At 37.3% G+C, this 22117-nt stretch overlaps 1 non-coding gene across 1 annotated transcript; it reads left to right on the top strand.

Annotated features, from left to right (window-relative positions):
* Window positions 1-1686: 1686 nt before the first annotated feature.
* Window positions 1687-1794, top strand: LOC148577599 (small nucleolar RNA R71). Its single transcript, XR_015904521.1, has one exon. It is a non-coding gene; the product is annotated as a small nucleolar RNA R71 (small nucleolar RNA).
* Window positions 1795-22117: the final 20323 nt, after the last annotated feature.

Raw genomic sequence — 22117 nt, 5'->3', positions numbered from 1 at the left:
CTCTCATGGAGCCTCACGGATGTTCAGAGCATTGTTGAGACTCTCCAACACCAAACTTAGAGTTTGGATATGGGAGTTCAACACCAAACTTAGAGTTTGGTTGTGGCCTCCCAACACCAAACTTAGAGTTTGACTGTGGGGGCTTTGTTTGACTCTGCTTTGGGAGAAGCTTTTTCTGCTTCCTCTCCATGGATGCAGAGAGAGATCCTTGATTTGTAAACACAAGGTTGTCCCCATTCAATTGAAGGATCAATTCTCCTCTGTCCACATCAATTACAGCTCTTGCTGTGGCTAGGAAAGGTCTTCCTAGGATGATGGATTCATCCTCTTCCTTCCCAGTATCCAGGACTATGAAATCAGCAGGGATGTAAAGGTCTTCAACCTTTACTAACACGTCCTCTACTTGTCCATAAGCCTGTTTTCTTGAACTGTCTACCATCTCTAATGAGATTTTAGCTGCTTGCACCCCATAGATTTCCAGTTTCTCTATTACAGAGAGGGGCATGAGGTTTATTCCTGAACCAAGGTCACACAGAGCCTTAAAGATCATGGTGCCTATGGTACAAGGTATTATGAACTTTCCAGGATCCTGTCTCTTCTGAGGCAATGATCACTTAGTTCATTGATGAACAAGGGAGGTTCAACTTCCCAAGTATCAATGCCAAATAATTGGGCATTCAGCTTCATGATTGCACCAAGAAACTTGGCAGTTTGCTCTTCAGTAATATCCTCATTCTCTTCAGAAGAGGAATACTCATCAGAGCTCATGAAGGGCATAAGGAGGTTCAATGGAATCTCTATGGTCTCTAGATGAGCGTCAAAGTCCTTTGGTTCCTCAGAGGGAAGCTCCTTATTGATCACTGGACGTCCCAGGAGGTCTTCCTCCTTGGGATTCACGTCCTCCACTCCCCTTGTAGGTTCGGCCATGGTGCTTATGTCAATGGCCTTGCACTCTCCTTTTGGGTTCTCTTCTGTATTGCTTGGGAGAGTACTGGGAGGGATTTCAGTGATCCTTTTACTCAGCTGGCCCACTTGTGCTTCCAAATTTCTAATGGAAGACCTTGTTTCATTCATGAAACTTACAGTGGCCTTAGACAGATCAGAGACTAAGTTTTCCAAATTAGAAGTGTTTTGTTCAGAGTTCTCTGTCTGTTGCTGAGTGGATGATGGAAAAGGTTTATTATTGCTAAACCTGTTTCTTCCACCATTATTAAAGCCTTGTTGAGGCTTTTGATCCTTCCATGAGAAATTTGGATGATTTCTCCATGATGAGTTATAGGTGTTTCCATAAGGTTCACCTAAGTAATTCACCTCTGCTATTGCAGGGTTCTCAGGATCATAAGCTTCTTCTTCATAAGAAGCCTCTTGAGTACTGTTGGATGCAGCTTGCACTCCATTCAGACTCTGAGAGATCATATTGACTTGCTGAGTCAATATTTTATTCTGAGCCAATATGGCATTCAGAGTATCAATTTCAAGAACTCCCTTCTTCATAGGCATCCCATTATTCACAGGATTCCTTTCAGAAGTGTACATGAACTGGTTATTTGCAACCATGTCAATGAGTTCTTGAGCTTCTGCAGGCGTTTTCTTTAGGTGAATGGATCCACCTGCAGAGGTATCCAATGACATCTTAGATAACTCAGACAGACCATCATAGAATATATCCAGGATGGTCCATTCTGAAAGCATGTCAGAAGGACACTTTTTGGTCAGTCCTTTGTATCTCTCCCAAGCTTCATAGAGGGATTCACCTTCCTTCTGTCTGAAGGTTTGAACATCCACTCTAAGCTTACTAAGCTTTTGAGGAGGAAAGAACTTGGCTAAGAAGGCCTTGACCAGCTTATCCCATGAGTTCAGGCTATCCTTAGGTTGAGAATCCAACCATAGTCTAGCTCTGTCTCTTATAGCAAAAGGGAAAAGCATGAGCCTGTAGACTTCAGGATCTACTCCATTAGTCTTAACAGTATCACATATCTGCAAGAATTCAGTTAAGAACTGAAAAGGATCTTCAGATGGAAGTGCATGAAACTTGCAGTTTTGCTGCATCAGAGAAACTAATTGAGGTTTCAGCTCAAAGTTGTTTGCTCCAATGGCAGGAATGGAGATGCTTCTTCCATGTAAATTGGAATTAGGTGCAGTAAAGTCACCAAGCATCCTCCTTGCATTATTATTATTTTCGGCTGCCATCTCCTCTTCCTGTTCGAAAATTTCTGAAAGGTTATCTCTGGATTGTTGTATTTTAGCTTCTCTTAGTTTCCTTTTCAGAGTTCTTTCAGGTTCTGGATCTGCTTCCACAAGAATGTTCTTGTCCTTGCTCCTGCTCATATGACAAAGAAGAGGGCACACAAAAATAATAACAATAGGGATCCTCTTTACCACAGTATAAAGGTCCTTATGTGAGTAGAAGAAAAGAAGAAGAGGAAATTCGAACACAGATGGAAGAGAGGGTTCGAATTTAGTGAGTGATGTGAAGGAAAGATGTTAGTATATCAATAAACAAATAGAAGAAGATGAGAGGGAGAAGTGAATTTTCGAAAACAATTTTTGAAAAAGAGTTAGTGATTTTTGAAAATAGTTTTTGAAAAATGTTAGTAGTTTTTCGAAAATTAAGATTTAAAAATTAAAATAATAGTTAATTAAAAAGAAATTTTGAAAAAGAAGGAAGGGATTTTTGAAAATGAGAGAGAGAGTTAGTTAGGTAATTTTGAAAAAGATAAGAAACAAACAAAAAGTTAGTTAGTTAGTTGAAACAAATTTTGAAAAGATAAGAAGTTAGGAAGTTAGAAAAGATATTTTGAAATCAAATTTTTTTGAAAAAGATAAGATGAGAAGATATTTTTGAAATTAGTTTTGAAAAAGATTTGATTTTTAAAATCTCAATTAATGACTTGATTCATAAGAAATCACAAGATATGATTCTACAACTTAAAGTTTGAATCTTTCTTAACAAGCAAGTACCAAACTTCAAATTTTTGAATCAAAACATTAATTGATTATGTTATTTTCGAAAATTTGATATAAAAATAAGAAAAAGATTTTTGAAAAATATTTTTGGAATTTTCGAAAATAACTAAGAATTTTGAAAAAGATTTGATTTTTGAAAAAGATAAGATTTTCAAATTGAAAATTTGATTTGACTCATAAGAAACAACTTGATTTTAAAAATTTTTGAAAAAGTCAACTCAAATTTTCGAATTTGATGAGAGAAAAAGGGAAAGATATTTTTTTTATTTTTGAAATTTTTTTGATGAGAGTGAAAAACATGAAAATTATGCAATGCCTGAAATTTTTAGATCAAAACATGTGATGCATGCAAGAATGCTATGAATGTCAAGATGAACACCAAGAACACTATGAAGATCATGATGAACATCAAGAACACAATTTTGAAAAATTTTTAATGCAAAGAAAACATGCAAGACACCAAACTTAGAATTCTTTAATGCTTAGACAATAAGAATTCAAGAATGCATATGAAAAACAAGAAAAGACACAAAACATGCAAATGCAAAGATCAAACAAGAAGACTTACCAAGAACAACTTGAAGATCATGAAGAACACTATGAATGCATGATATTTTCGAAAAAAAAAATGCAAGATGCATATGCAATTGACACCAAACTTATAACATGACTCAAGACTCAAACAAGAAACACAAAATATTTTTGATTTTTATGATTTTATGAATTTTTTTGGATTTTTATTTTATATTTTTCGAAAATTATATGAAAAAGAAAAAATAAGGATTCCAAAATTTTTAACATGAATTCCAGGAATCTTGCATTCTTAGTCTAAAGCTTCAGTCCAGGAATTAGACATGGCTCACTAGCCAGCCAAGCTTTCAATGAAAGCTCCAGTCCAAAACACTAGACATGGCCAATGGCCAGCCAAGTTTCAGCATTTAACACCAGAGTATATTGCTCTTGATAACAAATTGCAAGCCTCAGTCCAAATAAATTTAGACATGGCTTTACAGCCAGCCAGGCTTCAACATGCTTCATGAAACACTAGAATTCATTCTTAAAAATTCTGAAGACAAATAGATTTTTGAAAATATTTTTATTTTTATTTTTATTTTTTTTTCTAAAACAGATGAAAAATTTTTGAAAACAAAACAAAAAGAAAATTACCTAATCTGAGCAACAAGATGAACCGTCAGTTGTCCAAACTCGAACAATCCCTGGCAACGGCGCCAAAAACTTGGTGCACGAAATTGTGATGTCCAGGCTCAAACTATTCCTGGCACGTGAGCAACTTGGTATGCGTAATCGTGATTACACATTCATAATTTTTCACAACTTCGATACAACTAACCAGCAAGTGCACTGGGTCGTCCAAGTAATACCTTACGTGAGTAAGGGTCGAATCCCACGGAGATTGTTGGTATGAAGCAAGCTATGGTCACCTTGCAAATCTCAGTTAGGCAGATATAAAGTGACAATGGTGTTTTTGAATATTAAATAATAAAATAGGGATAGAGATACTTATGTAATTCATTGGTAGAAATTTCAGATAATCGAATGGAGATACTTTCGTTCCTCTGAACCTCTGCTTTCCTGCTATCTTCATCCAATCAGTCTTACTCCTTTCCATGGCTGGCTTTATGTGATACATCACCACTGTCAATGGCTACTTTCGGTCATATCTCGGGAAAATGATCCAATGCCCTGTCACGGCACGACTAATCGTCTGGAGGCATCACCCTTGCCAAATGGCTTCATCTTATCCTCTCAGTGAATAATATGCTCACGCACCCTGTCACGGCACGGCTATTCATCTGTCGATTCTCGATCATGCTGGAATAGGATTTACTATCCTTTTGCGTCTGTCACTAACGCCCTGCAATCGCGAGTTAGGAGCTCGTCACAGTCATTCAATCATTGAATCCTACTCGGAATACCACAGACAAGGTTTAGACTTTCCGGATTCTCTTGAATGCTGCCATCATTCTAGCTTACGCCACGAAGATTCTGGTTAGGAGATCTAAGAGATATTCATTCTAGCTTATTTCATGTAGAACAGAAGTGTTTGTCAGGCACGTGTTCATAGGGGAGAATGGTGATCAGCGTCACACATAATCATCACCTTCATCACGTTCTTGGGTGCGAATGGATATCTTAGAAGCGAAATAAGAAGAATTGAATAGAAAACAATAGTACTTTGCATTAATCTTTGAGGAACAGCAGAGCTCCACACCTTAATCTATGGAGTGTAGAAACTCTACCGTTAAAAATACATAAGTGAAGGTCCAGGCATGGCCGAGATGGCCAGCCCCCCTGATCTAAGAACCAGGCGTCCAAAGATGATCCTAAGATCCTAAGATGATCAAAAGATGCCTAATACAATAGTAAAAGGTCCTATTTATAATAAACTAGCTACTAGGGTTTACATGAGTAAGTAATTGATGCATAAATCCACTTCCTGGGCCCACTTGGTGTGTGCTTGGGCTGGGCTTTGAGTGTTACACGTGTAGAGGTCTTGCTTGGAGTTGAACGCCAGCTTTTGTGCCAGTTTGGGCGTTCAACTCTGGTTTTGGCTCCTTTTCTGGCGCTGGACGCCAGATTTGGGTAGAAAGCTGGCGTTGAACGCCAGTTTACATCGTCTATTCTTGGCCAAAGTATGGACTATTATACATTGCTGGAAAGCCCTGGATGTCTACTTTCCAACGCAATTAGAAGCGCGCCATTTTGAGTTCTGTAGCTCCAGAAAATCTACTTTGAGTGCAGGGAGGTCAGAATCCAACAGCATCAGCAATCCTTCTTCAACCTCTGAATCTGATTTCTGCTCAAGTCCCTCAATTTCAGACAAAAAATACCTGAAATCACAGAAAAATACACAAACTCATAGTAAAGTCCAGAAATGTGAATTTAACATAAAAACTAATGAAATCATCCCTAAAAGTAACTAGATCCTACTAAAAACATACTAAAAACAATGCCAAAAAGCGTATAAATTATCCGCTCATCAGCTCCCAATATTCATAGAGAGTCTCGGATTCGCCTTGAACAATCATTGAAATCTCTTTCCTCAATCTATCAGTAACTTCAGCTGGAAAGTATTTTTCCAAAAATTCTCTTCTAAGCGTATCCCAATTAGTAACAGTCGCTTCCGGTTGAGTGTAGTACCATTCCCTCGCCTTTCCCTCAAGAGAAAACGAGATGGCGGTTAACAGAATAGAAGTTTCATCTGCACCATGACGCCTAACAGTAGAACAGGCTGTCTGGAAATCCCTAAGATGCTTAATAGGCTCTTGAGCAGGTAAGCCATGAAACTTGGGCATCAAGTTGATTAGTGTAGTCTTTCGTTCAAAATCTGCAGCCAAAGTTGGGTGATGCACTTGATACGGTTGCAGTGCGAAGTCTGGGGCTCCTGCCTCCTGGAGGGTAATTCTCCTAGGTGCTGCCATGTTACCTGCACGTGAATCAACTGAATTAGTAGTAAATGAGCTTGTCTCGCTCTCAGATGGCGGTTCCGAGGGTGACTGGTGAATCGATAACAATCACTTCACCACCCTCAGAGGCTAACCAACGTCGAGCTCGGCTAATACGTGAAAGAGTTCTTTCAATTTCAGGATCAAAAGCGGCTAAGCTCGGATCAGGCAATGAACGCATCATTCAATGAGAAAGACATATAGCTCAAGGTAACAAAATAAAAATAAAATATGGAAATAAAATAAAATATGTACACTAATCAATAATCTAGCACACTATTGCAACTCCCCGGCAATGGCGCCAAAAATTGGTGCGTGGCAGAAGTTAACCAATTAAGAGATTTCAAATAAGAAAATAGCGTTGCACGTATAGCTCTTAACCAGCTAAGATCCACCTCACCAATTTAAAAAGGGTTGTCACAAGTTTTAGAAATACAAATACTGGGAGTATGAGTCCCATGTCGTCTCCCAACGAGTTGCAGGAAAGAGTGCTAATTTATTAATCAGAAAATTCCCAGAAAGTTTGAGTTTTGATAATGAATAACTAAATTAATTGAGAATTAAAGCAATAAAAATAAACTAAGAATAATTATTGATATTCCAAATAAAAGGCCTTGACTGGGGGAATAATTAAGTGGAAGTTCTATCCTTGTTGGAATCTTCTCAAGTGTAGTGTAAAGAGGTTGTTGTTCTCACTTGGTTAACCCTTACTGAATAAAGGAAAGTATAGTGATTAAACCAACTTTTACCGGCAAATCCTAGTCCTCTCCCCTGGGAAGGTCCAGCGTTAGCAGATACAGAATTAGCCAACAACGTCCAACTTAACTAGGCACTTGAGAATTCCAACTCAAGTGTCTCCTCTTAATCAACCCCCATGTCAAGTAGAGGATCTACTCCATTGACATGAAATTAATAATCATAAAAATATAAGGAGATATAATTAAATAAAATAAAATAGAGAATTAAAATTAATTAAAAATAAAAATAACTCTATATATTAATAAACTCAAAATGTAACATACTTATTTAAATAAAGTCAATAATCAACGGAAAAGAGTAAAGAATAAGGAAACAAACTAAAGTAGTATCTTCACGGAGGTAATGGCTCTTCAACATTCACAATCCAAAGTAAAAGCATAAACTATCAATGTAACACTAATCTAGATTCAGATCTAAAACAAAAGTAATCCTAATTTGATGAATCTGAATGTGTGTGGATGCGTGTTGAGTCTCTGCATGTTTCCTCGCTTTATTCTATGTTTCTGGGACAAAAATTAAGTTAAAACGCGGTCCAAAATTGCCCCCAGCGTATTCTATAATTTCTGCAGATCGCGCAGGTCACGCGTACACGTCGTCTACGTGTTCGCGTCGTTCAACGATTTTCCTTGTCACGCGTTCGCGTCATTCGTGCAGATTCCAATGCACGCGTTTGCGTCAGGCACGCGTTCGCGTCGCTGCGATTTCTTCTTTTTGCGCGCTCGCGTGGGCGATGCGCTCGCGTCATTGTTCGCTGGTCATCTCCTTGGTTTCTTGTGTTCCTTCCATTTTTGCAAGCTTCCTCTCCATTCTCTAAGCCATTCCTGCCCTCTGAGGCCTGAAACACTTAACACACGGATCACGGCATCGAATGGTATAAAGGAGGATAAAAATACATAATTAAAAGATCTCTAGCAAGCAAGTTTTCAACCATGAAACAATTTTGGGAAGGAAGTGTAAATACATGCTAATCATATAAATAAGTGGGTAAAGACTTGATAAAACCACACAATTAAACACAATATAAATAATAAAATAATGGTTTATCATTGCGCTTCTTTAATGTCTTTAGCTGGACTTCACTGTACATAACTTAGTACCAGTGTTGAGCCTACTGGCTCTATATCTCCTTCAAGGTAATATTTAACTCTCTGTCCATTGACAGTGAACCTGTTTTCAAGATTTTTACCTTGAAATTTCTATGTGCCCATAAGGTGATACACTAGTAATCACATAGGGTCCCTTCCAATGGGATTTGAGTTTCCCAAGAAATAATTTGAGTCTTAAGTTGAAGAGCAGGACCTTCTGTCCTGGTTCAAATACTCTTGAAGATATTTTCTTGTCATGCCACCTTTTTTATTTTTCCTTATAGATCCTTGCATTTTCAAATGCAGCTAATCGGAATTCATCCAACTCATTTAGTTGGAGCAGCCATTTCTCTCCTGCTGCTTTAGCAGCAAGGTTGAAGAATCTAGTAGCCCAATAGGCCTTGTGTTCTAGTTCCACTGGCAAATGATAGGATTTCCCACATACCAGCTGATATGGTGAGGTTCCAATGGGGTTTTGAAAGCTGTTCTGTATGCCCACAAAGCATCATCAAGCTTTTTAGCCTAATCCTTTCTAGAGGTGCTTACTATCCTCTTTAGGATCCGCTTTAGTTCTCTATTTGAGACTTCAGCTTGCCCATTTGTTTGGGGATGATACGGTATTGCTACTTTATCGCGAACTCTGTAACGGCTTATGACAGAATCTAACTGTCTATTGCAGAAATGAGTACCTCCATCACTAATTAGTGTCATAGGGACACCAAATCTACTGAAGATGTTCATTTGGAGGAACTTCATCACTACTCTAGTGTCACTAGTAGGTGTTACTATTGCTTCAACCCATTTAGACACATAATCTACTACTACAAGAATGTAGGTGTTTGAGTATGAAGGTGGGAAAGGTCCCATGAAATCTATACCCCAAACATCAAACAGCTCAATCTTTAGGATCTCTTGCTGAGGCATGCCGTGACCATAAGGGAGATTTCCAGCCCTTTGGCAACTATCACAGTTCCACTCACCTTCAAAATGTCCTCCATAGTCCGAGCCATGGCAATGCCATAGGATCCTCTGTGCCTCTTCCTCAGACTCACACCGTCGGATTATTCCATCCGAGCATCTCTTAAAGAGATATGGCTCATCCTATAAGTAGTATTTTGCATCATGCATGAGTTTCTGGGCTTGCTACCTATTAAACTCCTTTGGAATGAACTTTATGGCCTTGTAGTTTGCAATGTCTGCAAACCAAGGTGCTGTCTGGATGGCATAGAGTTGCTCATCTGGAAAGGATTCAGATATGTGAGTGGAGGGAGGAGAAGTCCCTGCTACTGGTTTAATCCTAGACAACTGGTCAGCCACTTGATTTTCTTTGCCCTTTCTGTCTCTAATTTCTATATCAAACTTTTGCAGGAGTATTACCCATCTTATGAGTCTGGGCTTAGAGTCCTGCTTAGTGAGAAGATACTTTAGAGCGGCATGGTCAGTATAGATAATGACCTTAGATCCTACTAGGTAGGATCTGAACTTGTCAATGGCATAAACCACTGTAAGTAGCTCCTTTTTTGTAGTAGTGTAGTTTTCTGCGCATCATTTAGTACACAACTAGCATACTAAATGACATACAGAAGCTTGTCATGTCTCTGCCTCAGAACCACGCCAATGGCATGATCACTGGCATCACACATTAGTTCGAATGGCAAGTCCCAATTAGGTGCAGAGATGATAGGAGTAGTGACAAGCTTGGCTTTCAGAGTTTCAAAGGCATGCAGACATTCTTGGTCAAAGACAAATGGGATGTTGATGAGCAGATATTTTACATACTTTTTGGCATCATCTTCATATAGTTTTTAGTATGTTTTATTTAGTTTTTATTAAGTTTTTATAGGTTTTAGTGTTAAATTCACATTTTTAGATTCTACCATGAGTTTTTGTGTTTTTGTACAATTTCAGGTAATTTCTGGCTGAAATTGAGGAGATGGAGCAGAAGTCTAATTCAGAGACAGAGAAAGCACTACAGATGCTGTTCGGATCTGACCTCCTTGCACTCGGAAGAGCTTTTCGGGATCTATAGATGTCCAAATGGAGAGTTCTCAACGAATATGGAAAGATGACTTCCAGAACTTTTCCAAAATATATAATAGTCCATACTTTGCTTAAGATTAGAAGGCCCAAAACTGGCGTCCAACGCCAGCTTCCTGCCCCTTTCCAGGCGTCCAGCGCCCAAAGAGCAAAACCCGGCGTCCAAACGCCCAGAGATGACCCCCTATCCAACGTTCATTGCCCTAAAAGCCTCATAGCACGTGGATCTCATCAAAACTCAGCCCAAACACTCAGCCCCAGAAGTAGATTTTAACACTAGAAAGACTGTTTTACCCTTACTAGTCAACTGTTTAGTATTTAAGGGATTATATTTATGTTATTCACATCTTTACCATAATTTAGCATATTTTCGAGTTTTACATTGTATTCTTCTTTCAATATGAGTTTCTAAACCTCCTTGGTTGAGGGAAGGAGTCCTGCTGAGTCCTATGAATTAATAAAAGTATTACTGTTTCTTCTTCGATCTGTGTCTGATTTATTCTAAGATTTATACTCGCTCTTCAACACGGTGAATAGGATGATCAGTGACAATCAGCTCTGTTCATCATACTAAGATGAACGTTCCTAATAAACACCCGCATCTACTTGGGTTTGTGTGAATACGTGATTGGAAAGCACGAGCCAACAGCTATGTTTATACATCTCTCAGACGGCTAATCCATGACTTCGTTGGGGACTTCTTGAGACACCAATTCAGCCGATTACTGGGGAGATTAGGGTCTTTGTGGTATAGGCTAGAATCCAAAGAAGCAACATTCTCTGATCCAGAAGATTCGACTGTATCTGTTACATTTTGAGTAGGATCGCCAAGAGAATGAACTGCTAGAGCTTCACCCTCCGTCAGATTGGATGACCACGGCCAATGACGTTTAATCTGGAGCAGAGGAGATTGATAACCAGGCGTCATGGCATTGATCACTTACAGCCTGCCATAGAAGAGATCTCTCACAAGCAGAGAAGACAGTACTATCAGAGTTAATTCAGAAAGACAATGTAACTCCAATCCTTAACCCTATTCCTATTACTGACTCCAATCCAATTTACAAATACAACTTATGAATAGTTTCCCCTTATCATAAAAACATAACCTTCTGATTCGCCTGACTAAGACCTGCAAGATAACCATAGCTTGCTTCAAACCACAATCCTCTTGGGATCGACCCTGACTTGCTCAGGTATTACTTGGACGACCCAGTGCACTTGCTGGTACAGCTGTACGAAAGTGTGGGGATTCATGCTACCAAGTTTTTGGCGCCGTTATAGGGGATTTTTTGAGTTTGGACAAACTGACGGATTGTCTTGCCCCCTAGATCAAGTAATTTTTATTTTTGTTTGAGTCTTTTATTTTTGTTTTCTTCTTTTTTTTTGAAAAAATTAAAAACTTTTTCAGATATATTTTTATTTTCTTTGTTTAATCTTTGTTCTTAGTTTGAGTCTTTCTGTTTGTGTCACAGGTAATTTTCTAACTCTTTGAGTCTTTTTTCTAAAAAGCTTTCAAAAATTATTGTATTTTTGTTTAAAGTCTTGTTTCGAATTTTAAGTTTGGTGTTTGAGTCTTTTATTTTTGTTCTTGTTGAGTTTTTCGTTTCTTTGAGTCTTTGTTTTTGTTCTTATTGCAATTATTGATTTTTTGGTATCTTCCTTTCAAAAATTTTTCAAAAATAGTTTTTCTTTGGTTAAATCTTGTGTCAATTTTCTAAGATTGGTGTCTTTTTGTTATTTTTCTTTCAATTTTTGAAAGTTTGTGTTTAGTTTTCTAAAAATTTTAAGTTTGATGTCCTTTTTATGATTCTTGTGTTCTTTGAGTCTTTGAGTTTTGTTCTTTGTGTTCTTGTTAGTCTTCAAAGTGTTCAGGAGTTCTCTTTCTGTTTTGATCTTAAAATTTTTGAGTTTGTTGTCCCTTTGTGTTTTCCTCCAAAATTTTCAAAAATTAGGGGTGCTAGATCTAAAAATTTTAAGTCTTGTGTCTTTTACGTGTTTTTCTCTTTCATCATTAAATTCAAAAAATAAACAAAAATATCTTTTCTATTTTTCTTTTTACTTAATTTTCTAAATTTTTCAAAAAAATTCAGATTTTAATTTCAAAATTTCATCTTATCATATCTTAGTCTTCAAGTTTTCAAAAATCAAATCTTTTCAAAATAAAAAATCTCATCTTTTTCAAAAATCTTATCTATTTCTCATATTTTTCAAAATTTAAAAATCTTATCTTATCTTTTTCAAATTTTAAAATTTAAGAATTCAAATTTCAATTTTCAAAATTAAATCTTTTTCAAATCTTTTTAATTTCCTATCTTATCTTTTCTAACTACAAATTTTAAAATTCAAACTTTTTCAAATCCTTTTAGTTTCTTATCTTATCTTTTTTCAAATTTCAATTTCAAATCTTTTTTTATCTTATATCTTATCTTATTTTAAATTCAAATCTTCTCCTCTCTTCTATCTTATTTTAAATTCAAATCTTTTCTTAATTAATTATTCATCTTCTCTCTCTTCTTTTTCAAAACTTCCTAACTAACTCTTCCCTCTCAATTTCCAAAAACTTTCTCTTCTATTTTCGAAAATTCATTAACTAATTTTCAATTCTTTTTAAATTATTAACTTAATTTTTGAAAACTAATCAATAAATAAAATAAAAATAAAATATTTTAATTATTATTTATCTCTTTTATTTCTACTTTTCTTCTTTTCTACTTCTATTTATTCGAACTCATATCCCCTATTTTCAAAGTATTCTTCTTCTCTCCCATCCTCCATCTTCACTTTTATTTCTCTTTTCTTTCTCTTCTTCCTTCACATCTCACTGAAAGCTCTTTTGTCCAAGTAGCACAAAAAGCTTTTTTCTTTTCTTTCTTTCTTCTTTTCTTATTTATGACCATGAACAGAGATAAATAACCCCTCTTGACTCCTGATCCTAAACCTGAGAAGATTCTAAGGAGGCATTTACAACAAGCTAAAGGACAACACTCCGGAAGAGACCTTTCAGAAAACTTCGAACAAGAAAGGGAAGACATGGCCGAACCTCAAGAGGAGCCAAGAAAGGTCCTTGGTGACTTCACCATGACTACCTCTGACTTTTATGGCAGAAGTATCTCTGTACCTGCGATTGGAGCTAACAATTTTGAGCTTAAGCCTCAGTTAGTCTCTCTTCTTCAGCAGAAATGCAAATTCCATGGACTTTCAAAGGAAGATCCACATCAGTTCTTAGCTGATTTCTTACAGATCTGTGATACTGTAAAGACTAATGGAGTTGATCCTGAAGTCTACAAGCTTATGCTCTTTCCCTTTGCTATAAGAGACAGAGCTAAGCTATGGTTGGATGCCCAACCAAAAAAGAGCTTAGACTCTTGGGAAAAGCTGGTTAATGCTTTTTTGGCTAAAATTTTTTCTCCTTAAAAGATGAGCAAGATTAGATGGAAGTTCAAACCTCCAGACAAAGAGAAGGTGAATCCTTCTATGAAGCTTGGGAAAGATACAAGAAATTGATCAGGAGATGTCCTCCTGACAGGCTCTCAAAATGGTCTATCATAGGCGTGTTCTATGATGGTCTATCTAAGATGTCCAAAATCTCATTGGACAGCTCTGCAGGTGGATCACTCCACTTAAAGAAAACACCTGTAGAAGCGAGAGAACTCATTGAAATGGTTGCAAATAACCAGTTAATGTACACTTCTGAAAGGAATCCTATGAACCATCGGATCTCTCAGAAGAAAGGAGTTCATGAAGTTGATACTCTAAATGCTAAATTGGCTCAGAAAAGGATCTTGACCCAATAGGTCAGTATGATCTCCCAGCATCTGACTGGAATGCAAACTGCAGCTAGCAGTACTCAAAAAGCTTCTCCTGAAGTAGAAGCTTATGATCCTGATCAACCCACCATGGAGGAGGTGAATTACATGTGAGAACTGATGAGCGAATATTTTATACGCTTTTTGTCATCACTTTCATATAGTTTTTAGTAATTTTTTATTTAGTTTTTATTAAATTTTTATAGGTTTTAGTGTTAAATTCACATTTTTGGATTTTACTATGATTTTTTGTGTTTTGGGGCTATTTCAAGTATTTTCTGGCTGAAATTAATGAGCTGGAGCAGAAGTCTGATTCAGAGACAGAGAAAGCACTGCAGATGCTGTCTGGATCTGACCTACCTGCATTCGAAAGAAGTTTTCTAGAGTTACAGAAGTCCAAATGTAGCGCTCTCAACGGCTATGGAAAGTTGACTTCCAGATCTTTTCAGTAATATATAATAATCTATACTTTGCTTCGGTTTAGAAGGCCCAAAACTGGCATCCAACGTCAGTCTACTGCCCCATTCCAGGTTTCCAACGCCCAAAGAGCAGAGCCCAGCGTCTAAAGGCCCAGAGAGGACCCCCTAGCTGGCATTCCACATCCAAAGAGCCTCATAGCACGTGGATCTCATTAAAGCTCAGCCCAAACACTCACCAAGTGGGCCTCAGAAGTGGATTTTAGCACTAAATAGACTACTTTACCCTTACTAGTCATCTATTTAGTATTTAAAGTGTATTTTACATCACTTTTCAGATATCATACACCATTCACGTTTTTCCATTGTATTTTCTCTTCAACAAGAGTTTCTAAACCTCCTAGTTTGAGGGGAGGAGCCCTGCTGAATCCTATGAATTAATAAAATTATTACTATTTCTCTTCGATCCGTTTTTGATCAATTCAAAGATGTATATTCGTTCTTCATCAATATGAATGCATTGAACTACTACAAGATTATCACATTCTACATGGGGACATTGATGAACCACCAGCTTGAATATACGTCTCTCAGATGGCTAATCCACGATTTCATTGGGGACTTCTCAAGACATCAGGTAAGCCAATTTACGGGGAGATTAGGGCCTCTGTGGTAGAGGCTAGAATCCTAAGAAGCTTCACCCTCAATCAGAATGGATCCGCGCTAAACCTGGGGTTCAAATCTGGAGGGGTATTGGCAGCTGCTCGAACTAGTGTCAATTATATACAACCTGCCATTGAACAAATCTCTCACAAGCAAGGAGAGCAGTAGTGCCAGAGTTAATTCAGAAAGATAAAGCAACTCCAACTCTCAACTCTATTCCTATTACTTATTCCAATTGGTTTTACCCCTTTCGGATATTATTCTTACAACTCTATTCCTATTCTTATAATTAAACATTGTAATTCCATCTTTTAAATCAACAAACTTCTGATTTACCTCACTAAGACCTGCAAGATAACAATAGCTTACTTCAAACCACAATCCTCGTGGGATCGACCCTAACTCACTCAGGTATTACATGGACGACCCAGTGTACTTGCTGGTACAGCTGTACGAAGGTGTGGGGATTCGTGCACCAAGTTTTTGGCGCTGTTGCCGGGGATTATTGAGTTTGGACAAACTGTCGGATTGTCTTGCTCCCTAGATCAGGTACTTTATTTCTTGATCATTTTTAATTGAGTTTTGAGTCTTCTATTTTTATTTTCTTCTTCTTATTTTTTCAAAAAATTAAAAACCTTCTCTAAAATATTTTTTTCTTTTCTTTGTTCAATTTTTGTTCTTGTTGAGTCTTTGATTTTTGCAAGAGTATAACTTTGATTAGAGTCCTTTATTTTTTTTCTTCTTCAAATTTTTGAAAATTTAAAAATTTTTCAAAAATAATTTTTATTTTATTTGTTTAATTTTCGTTCTTAGTTTGAGTCTTATGTTCTTGTTCTTGTTGAATTTTTTATGTTCGTGGAGTCTTTCTTTCTAAAAATTTTCAAAAATTTTTTCTTTGGTTAAATCTTGTTTCAGATGTTTAAATTTGGTGTTTTCTTGTGTTTTTCTTTTTGTTTTTCGAATATTTCTTGTTAGTTTTCTAAAAATTTTAAGTTTGGTGTTCTTTTTATGTTCTTGTGTTCTTTGAGTCTTTGAATTTTGTTCTTTATGTTCTTGTGAGTCTTCATAATGTTCTTGAGTCTTTTTTGTGGTTTGATCTTCAAATTTTTAAGTTTGGTGTCCCTTTGTGTTTCCCTAAAAAATTTTCAAAATTAAAGGGTGCTAGATCTAAAAATTTTAAGTCTTGTGTCTTTTACTTGTTTTTTTCTTTCATTATTAAGTTCAAAAATAAAAAAATATATATTTTTTTATTTTTATTTTAAGTAATTTTCGAAATTTTAAGTTAAAAATTCAGATTTTAATTTTAAAATTTTTTACCTTATCTTAATTTTAAAATTCAAAAAAACAAATCTTTTCAAAATAAAAAATCATATCTTTTTCAAAATCTTATCTTATTTCAAATTTAACATTTTAACTTTCAAAATTTCAAAAATTAAAATTTCAAATTTTAAAATTCAATTTCAAAATCCAAAATTTAAAATTCAAATTTCAATTTTAAAAATTAAACTTTTCAAAATTCAAATCTTGTTCAAATCTTCATCTTATCTTGTTTCAAATTCAAAATTCAAAAATTAAAATTACAAAATTTAAAATTTTAAAAATTCAAATTTTAAATTCAAATCTTTTTAATTTTAAAACTTATCTTTTCTTAACTTTCTTATCTTTTCTATCTTATCTTTTCTTTTTAAATTTTAAAATTAAATCTTTTTCAAATTTTTTAACTTATTAAATTTTAATTTTAAATCTTTTCTTATCTTATCTTCTATCTTATTTTTAAAATTTAAATCTTTTCTTAATTAATCACTTCTTTCTCTCTCTTCTTTTTCAAAACTTCCTAACCAACTTATTCTCTCTTCTAATTTTCAAAAATTCTCTTCTTCTCTCTCTTCTATTTTCAAAATTTAGTAATTAAATTTTAATTTCTTTTTTTTTATTTTCGGTTTAAATAAATAAACAAAAAATATTAGTTATTATTTATCTTTTCTACTTTTATCTCTTCTTCTACTCCTTCTATCTTCTTCCTTTTCATCTTTTACCTTTCTTAATCATGAACCCAAGTGGAAATGAGGTGTTCAGGAGAACTCTGGAATCATACACAAATTCCACTGCTAACATCTATGAAAGAAGTATTAGCATACTTCACATCAGAACTAGTAGCTTTGAACTCAACCCTCAACTTATTACTCTGGTGCAGCAAAACTGCCAGTATTCTGAGCTTCCTCATGAAGAACCTATAGAATTCCTTGCAGATTTCCTATGGATTGCTGACATAGTACACAGTGAGGGAGTAGACCAAGATGGTTGGATAACCAGCCTAAAGCTAGTTTAAAAACTTGGAAACAATTACTGGACAAGTTTTTAAACCAATACTTTCCCCCAAGAAAGATGAACCAACTGAGACTGAACATCCAAGGCTTCAAACAAGGAGATGGTGAATCTCTTTATGATGCCTGGGAGAGGTATAAAAGGATGCTAAGAGAATGTTCCACTGAAATATTTTCAGAATGGGTACAGTTAGACATCTTCTACTATGGGCTTTCAGATATGGCTAGAATGTCTTTAGAATACTCTACTGGTGGCTCTGTACACATGAGAAAGACCATAGGAGAAGCTCAATAGCTTATTGATACAGTTGCCACTAATTAGCATCTGTACTCATCTCCTGAGCCTTCTATAAAAGGAGAGGTTAAGGCAGTAGCTGCTGAACCTAACCCTCCAGAGTAAGATGGCCCACTGACTCAGTAACTGCAAGCCTTTGCCCAACAAATGCTGGAACTGCAAGAGGCTCTACGAGAAACTCATGCTTCTAACAAAAATATAGAAGCCCAATTGAGTCAAACAAGGCAGCAGTTATCTAAGCAGATAACAGATGAATGCCATGCTATCCAACTGAGGAGTAGAAAAACCTTAAGCACCCAACCTCAGTATAAAAAAATGAAAAGCCCATAAAGGATAACCAGGTCGCTTCACAAGATGGTTCTGGGCATTTAAACGCCCAGAGAAGTACCACTCCTGGCATTGAACGCCAGGAAAGGGCAAAGACTGGGGGTTGAATGCCAGGAATGGGCAGAGACTGGGCGTCCAAAAGCCCAAGGGGGTGCGGCATGGGAGTTGAGCACCCTTGCAAGGGAGGTCAGTCATTCATTGATAACAACCCTCCTAAGCACGCTGGTAACCCCCCTTCCAACTCACATGGCATTCGGCCTTCATCAACCAAGGTTGATGAATACAAGGCTAAGATGCTATTTCCTCATAAACACTCTCAAGAGGAAAGGGATAAACAGTTTGCCTGCTTTGCGAAGTATCTCAGAACATTAGAGATCAAGATCTCTTTTGCAGAAGCTCTTAAACAGATACCTTCTCATGCAAAGTTCATGAAGGACATTTTGAGTTATAAGAAGGATTGGAGGGAAGTAGAGGCAGTAGCTCTTACTAAGGAGTGCAATGCAGTCATTCAGAGGAACCTTCCTCATAAGCTGTAGAAACACCCTAACACTCTTCTCAGAACCACAAAAGTAAATCCAGGAGAAGTGTGTCTGGCCCTCATTAGTACTGAGGAGGCCGAACTACAGGAGCATGCTACTGAGGGACTTAAGGCAAGTAAGGACCAAGAGGATCCTGAGACTATCGTTGAGCACGCTCTTATAGAAGAGAAGGAACTTCAAGTTGATTCCTCTTTGGGTGTACAAGAGGAGTCTGTGATGATCACAAAGCTCCCTCTTGTAGAGATGAAAAAGCCTCAAGAGCCACATTTCCTTGGCATGCAGAAAGAACTGGCAGAAAAGCAGTTAGCTCATTCCCTAGTAGCCCTTAAGGAACTGTAAGTTAATATCTCTTATACAGAGGTATTTAAAAATAAGGACCTAAGGAGAGATGAAATAGAGATACTTCCTAAGAAGTATAGTATCGTAATTCAGCCTGTACTGCCAATGAAGATGCCAGATCCATGGAGCTTTCAGATCCTATGGAGTATTAGAAAGATCATTTTTGACAAAGCCCTTTATGATCTTGGCTTAAGTTTAAATCTGGTACCTTCCACTGAGGCAGAGGCCAAGTCTGGAGAGACTGGGAAGCCATTGAATGCTAGTGAGGAAGCCCTCACTGGGCGTTCAACGCCCATACACCCAGTGAAGCTGGCGTTGAACGCCAGCAAGGACACCCTTGCTAGGTGTCCAACGCCCAGAATGCTATACAGACTGGCGTTGAATGCCAGTCAGGGTGGACAGCAAGGGCGTTCAATGCCCAATAAGCTGACAGAGTTGGCGTTGAATGCCAGTGAGAGCACACCCCTTTAGTGCTTAAAGCCCACTCAAGAACCCTCTGTCTCAGAACCAAAGGAAACCATAAAGACCATTGGGGTTCCTTTGAATGCACTTCTGTAGTGTATGAGTTCTGATGGCTGCTCATCCTCAAGTGAGGATGAAGACACTAGGGAAAAGCAAGTTGCTCGACACCTAGGAGCTCTCATGAAACTAAATGCCAAACTGTTTGGTACAAAGCCTTTGGAAGAAGAACCTCCATTGCTTTCCAAAGTCCTCAATGCTTTGGTACAACAAGAGCTACCTTAGAAGCTTCCAAACCCTGGACACTTTTTGATTCCTTGCACCATAGGCACCATGACCTTTGAGAAGGCTCTGTGTGACCTAGGGTCAAGTATAGTAATGGAGAAGCTAAGAATCCAAAAGGAAACAAGGATTACCTTGCATAAGGACTGGATGGTATTCAACGTCCTTGACCCTCCATTACCCCCGACAAGGGAGGCACTTGCATAAAAGATTCAGCATCCAAGCCTCCTCCCTTGGATGGAACTAACTCAATCCCTCCTAAGACCAAACGTAAGTTTGATATTGGATGTACACTATCCAAAAAGGAGGAAGGCCCTAAAAGGAAGATACCTAGGGGCTAGAAAAACAAGAATATCCCCACTGAGGGCTTTTCACCATGGAAGATGGTGGTATTCACTTATCTTATCATGGTATTCACCATGGAAGAGGAAAGTGAAAAAAAGGGACATCGGCATACTGTTGTAAGCCCAACCCTGCCTCAGGCAGTGAACAAAATCCTGTCTCTGGTGAGTATTACGCTATTCTTTGAGAGCACAGGAAGGAAGCTCCCAGTAAGGAGTGAGGATTTATTCCTCTATGACTATCTACCTTCTTGAAAGGAGTTGTCCGTCAAGCTAATGACATTAAAGAAGCGCTTGTTGGGAGGCAACCCAACCTTACTCAACCATGTTTATTTTCTTTTATTTTGTTTTTCTTTCAGTAGTTAGAGTCATGATCGTATGCACCAGTCAAGAGACGAAATTCACAACAGTAAAAATAGAACACTCCGGAAAGAGTGTTAAAGTTGAATGCCAGCCAAGGTATCCCTGCTGGATGTTCAACATCCCAAGAGGGGAGCATTTCTAGCATTGAATGCCAGCCAGGGAGCAGCCCCTGGGCGTTCAAATGCCAGTGCAGAAAAACAGGGAATTTGGATTCCCTAGCCTCTCAAAACCAAGAAGTCCCACAGAAGCTCCACCTAACCCACCTCCTTCTTCCCTATTGATCATATTTGCTCGAGGACGAGCAAAACTCTTATGTTTGGTTTTGCAAAAGCTTTTCTTTTTTACTTCTACCACTCCTAAGTATAGAAGAAGAGGATGGAGCAAACTAGGAAGCATGCACAAGAGCTTGTGCAGCCGCCTCGACAAAGATAAATGAGTGACATTGAAGAGATCAAGCACTACATTGGATCTTCAAAGAGGAGCACTAACCACCATCATTTAGGTGGATTCATTCTCTTTACACCCCTTTCCTATTATTTTTCTATTTTTTCTCTGTTTATTTATCTGTTCTCTAGTTCTAGTTGCATGATCATTTGCATTGATGTCTTCAAGTTGTAAAATGTTCCATATATCACTCACCTTGCTTAAATGAAAATTTTTATTGAAAAGAATTGAGAGATGCATGAATTTCAAGTTTAAAATAAGATTAGTTTAATTAGTTTGATGTGGTGTCATCTGCTTTTGTTTTCTGAATGTATGAAATAAACAGTGCCTATTTGAAGTTGAAATTTATGAATGTTAGCTCTTGAAAGAATAAGGAAAAAGGAAAAGTATTATTGGTGATTTGAAAAATCCATAAATTGATTCTTGAATCAAGAAAAAGCAGCAAAAAGAAAAAGAAAAGGCTTGCATGCGAAAAAAAAAATAAATAGAAAAAACAAGCAGAAAAAGCCAAAAGCTCTTTAAACCAAAAGGCAAGAGCAAAAAGTTAATAACCCTTTAAACCAAAAGGCAAGGGTAAAAGGGCCTAAGGCTTTGAGCATCAGTGGTTAGGAGGGCTCAAAGGAATAAAATCCTGGCCTAAACGGCTAAACCAACCTATCTCTAACCATGTACTTGTGGCGTGAAGGTGTCAAGTGAAAAGCTTGAGACTGAGTGGTTAAAGTCGTGGTCCAAAGCAAAAAGAGTGTGCTTAAGAACTCTGGACACCTCTATCTGGGGACTCTAGCAAAGCTGAGTCACAATCTGAAAAGGTTCACCCATTTAAAGTGTCTGTCACATGAATGTATTCGGTGGTAATACTGGAAAACAGAGTGCTTAGGGTCACGGCCAAAACTCAGAAAGCTGTGTTCAAGAATCAAAATAAACTAAGGATAATAAGAAAATCACTACTACGAAAAATAACTAAGGATACGAATTTATCGGGTTGCCTCCCGACAAGCGCTTCTTTAACATCACTAGCTTCACGGTCAGTTCTGCTAATTCAGCAGATGAGCGGACCTCTAGCGATCGATCTCGCCTCCAAGATAGTGCTTCAACCTCTGGCCATTCACTGTAAATTTCCTGTCAGAATTTTCTTCTTGTATTTCCACATGACCATATGGTGAAGCTCTGGTAACCACAAACGGTCCTGACCACCGGGATT

This window comes from Arachis ipaensis, chromosome B1 (assembly GCF_059453495.1).
Source record: "Arachis ipaensis isolate K30076 ecotype BB chromosome B1, ASM5945349v1, whole genome shotgun sequence".
Classification (NCBI taxonomy): Eukaryota; Viridiplantae; Streptophyta; class Magnoliopsida; order Fabales; family Fabaceae; genus Arachis; species Arachis ipaensis.
This window is presented reverse-complemented; position numbering and strand designations above follow the sequence as displayed.